The following is a 3124-nucleotide window of genomic DNA, read 5'->3' on the forward strand; positions in this document are numbered from 1 at the left end:
ATGGGGATGGGGGTGGGGGTGTGTGAATACGCATTACTGCAAGCTAATGAAGTGTGATGTGCGATGTGTTTGCACCACTGCTTCAGCCCTGAACTAGGGTCAGGAAAAGCAGCTTTGGGGGCCTTGTGAAGCGGCGCTGAAGTATGAGGTGCGTTGGCCTGCTTCTGCGGAGAGTTTTCCAGCTGCCAGAGCTGTGCAAGCAAGGCGGACTGGCCCCGTTCCTGCCCTCTGATGCATGCGTTCACTGCGGGTTGTGGCGGAGCATGGGCCCTGCTTAGCCCTAGGTGAGGGCTGACCACTGGGTACCCCCAGGAGATGCACTGCCCACTGGGCTTACAGTGCAAAGCCCAGCATGAGCGTGTCCAACCCTGAGCGCTGCTATGCCATTGCTGTTCTATCTCCTTCCACCTTCCCCCTAGGCTCAGTATCGTTAGCCAAACCAGAGTTTGGAGACTTGGTGGTGTTTCCCCTGTGCGGGGCCTCCATGCTGTCCTGCACCATGCCGAAGAGAGTTGCTTCTTGTTTCATCCACCCTGCAAATTCAAAGGTGCAGAATGCACCACCCAAGGCTGCAGAAATCTGCCTTCCTGTCCTGGTGTCACAGCAGATCCCTTTTTTATTGGGAAGAGAAATGGCACATCTCGCTCTGCTAGTTCACACGGCTTCCTTTGCGGTCTCCACCACCTCTTCCCCAGCTGCCAAAGAAGCAGACAGACCCTCTCTGTCTTTTCCCAGGTGGATTGCTACCCATGACTGCATCACATCACTGATGAACGCCCAGGGTTGTAGTTTCATGGTTCAGGTTGGTTTCGTGTGGCAGCTGTCCCAGCAACGCTGTAGCTCCCGCGACAGCAATGCTTGCAGACCTCAAGCCACGCCGCATTTGTACAGGGTTAGACGTCACCCAGGCACGTAGAGGCGTTCTTGTCCCACAGCTCTTGTCCTCTAAAAGCAAATGAAGGATGAAAGGGAGGAGGTGGGGAAGCTGCAGGAAGCGATCGGTGACCCCAGGCAGCCTGTTAGTGTTGTGGGTTTCCATCTGGAGTGAGCTCAGGGTTAATTGCGATTTGAGCCAGCAGCTCTTCCTTGGTGATTTTACTGCCACTGCTTAACGGTAAGTTGAATTTTTGGTTATTTGCTCAATGTTTTCATATGGTGACCCCAGCCTTCCTATGTGCACCTTGCTTCAGTTCAAGCCTCCTCCTGTTTTTATTAGGCTTTTCCAGTGTTTGTCAGGATGGTACCCTTATTTTCCTAATCCAGCAATAACAACTGATGGATAGCCATTTGCCGTTTTGTGCCTCCAACAACTGACAAGAGCGAGAGATTTTTCGGGGTCTCTCAGACATGCACCACCTTTGTTGGGAGCGACATTTATTCCTGATACTTCTTTGGCAGCTGGACATGGGCTGTGCCAGCTGCTGCAGACAGAGCAGCTGGCACCAAGCTCCTGGAATATAGAAGAGGATGAAACGAAACATCGTGATCCCTTTCTCTGAAAAAGGAAAGAATGCTTCCCCTGCTGCTGTTCATTGTCCAACAAAGCTATGACAGCAGCTTATTCCACAGCCCTGTTACTATAAAAGGGGTGTGCTGCGAATGGTCATTCCCTCCCAGTGGGGTCAGCTCTCTCACAGCTACTGCTCCCGCTCCGAGCAGCATGCACCTCCTGCCCTGCTGTGGGGCTGCAGCCCGCTGGGCAGACCAGGGTGGGGGTCTGGCAGGGCAGGAGCCTGCCCCAGGGAGGTGAGCGGCGCACAAGCCACAGAGTGGAGCAGGAGCGTGGGTGGGAGGACGCTCTGGAAAGCAGGGGCTGTGTGGAGCCTGTAATTAATGGACAGGATGCATCAACTCTGCAGGGGCCTCATTAAGAGAGCGTAAATGAGCTGCAAGGCAGCCTTACTGCAAATAAACAAACTCCAAATGGGTTAATCAATAGGAGGAAAAATCCATACACACAGACCGTCGGAGCCGCTGTGTTGGGTGGGTTGGTCCAACCTGCGCCCGCCCGCCTGGTGGCTCTATTCTGTCTGCTCTGAGGCCTTTGTGCTGTCAGGAGGAAGGAGCTGCTGCCAGGGCGCAGCAGAAAGGGGTCGCACCAGCAAGGTGCCAGGGCTTCACCTTGCCCGCTTCCAGCATTGCTGAGCTCGTGCTCGTGCTCCAGTGGTGCTTGCCCGGCTTGGCTTGGGGGGCTCTGCGGATCTGAAACGAAAAGTCTGCGCTCGTCCTTGTCGTGGCGTGGTTGCAAGGGGCGGCAGCCCCTTCCAGACCCCAACGTTAAGCAGGCAAGAAGTGAGAGGGCGGAGGAACCAAGGGGAGGGTTAACTGCTCACCTCCTGCGGCGGGGGGGGCTGGCCCCATCCTGCACGGGAGCAAGCAGGACGCTTAGCTGAAGCGCGGAGAAGTTTCCCCAGATTTCAAATCCCTGATGTTTTCCCCCTCTGCGAGGGCTTTGCAGCTCGGTCGCTGTCTTCCAGGTGCCTTGCAAGGCTCAGAGAAAGGTGCCAGCCATGGAGCGTGCTCCTGCAGTGTCCCTGTGCACTTACTGTCTCTATGTCTGTAAAAATGACGTCTCTTCCCACACATAGTCATCAAACCGCTCAGGAAATCAGCTGGGAATCAGGGGGACCTGGGAATCTGGGGACCTGACAGTCAGGGAGCAGAAGGGAGAGTGGCTCTCGGCTGCGCCGGCCGCTGGAGCTGCTCAAAGCCCCTGGGTCGGGCTGGAGGCTGGGGGCCAGTGGTTTGCCCTGGGTCACGTTCAGGACTCGCTGGGGCGCAGTTGGTTTTATCCTGCACTGCAGGTTTCAGCACTGTTTTTTTTCCCCCAAAGGCAGGTTTAACCATACTTGATTTGTTTTGGAAGTTGACTTTTAAAACCAGCAGTTGCTTCTGCTGCCCAGCTCTGGTCACTGTGCCTGCATTCGTTAGGATGAGAGGGCAGTGTAGAGGCAATGAGTTTCATGCATCGCAGTAAACTTAAACCCTAATAGAGGTGGAGAGTTTCAAGTTTAAAGGTATCGCTAAAAAACAAAATACTGAAAGGAAATGTTGACTGGTTTATATTCAGAAATCCCTGATGCTGCCCTCAGCTGGGGAGCAACCGGAAGCGTGAGGAAGAGCG

This window comes from Egretta garzetta, unplaced genomic scaffold (assembly GCF_000687185.1).
Source record: "Egretta garzetta isolate BGI_Z169 unplaced genomic scaffold, ASM68718v1 scaffold440, whole genome shotgun sequence".
In the NCBI taxonomy this organism is placed as follows: domain Eukaryota; kingdom Metazoa; phylum Chordata; class Aves; order Pelecaniformes; family Ardeidae; genus Egretta; species Egretta garzetta.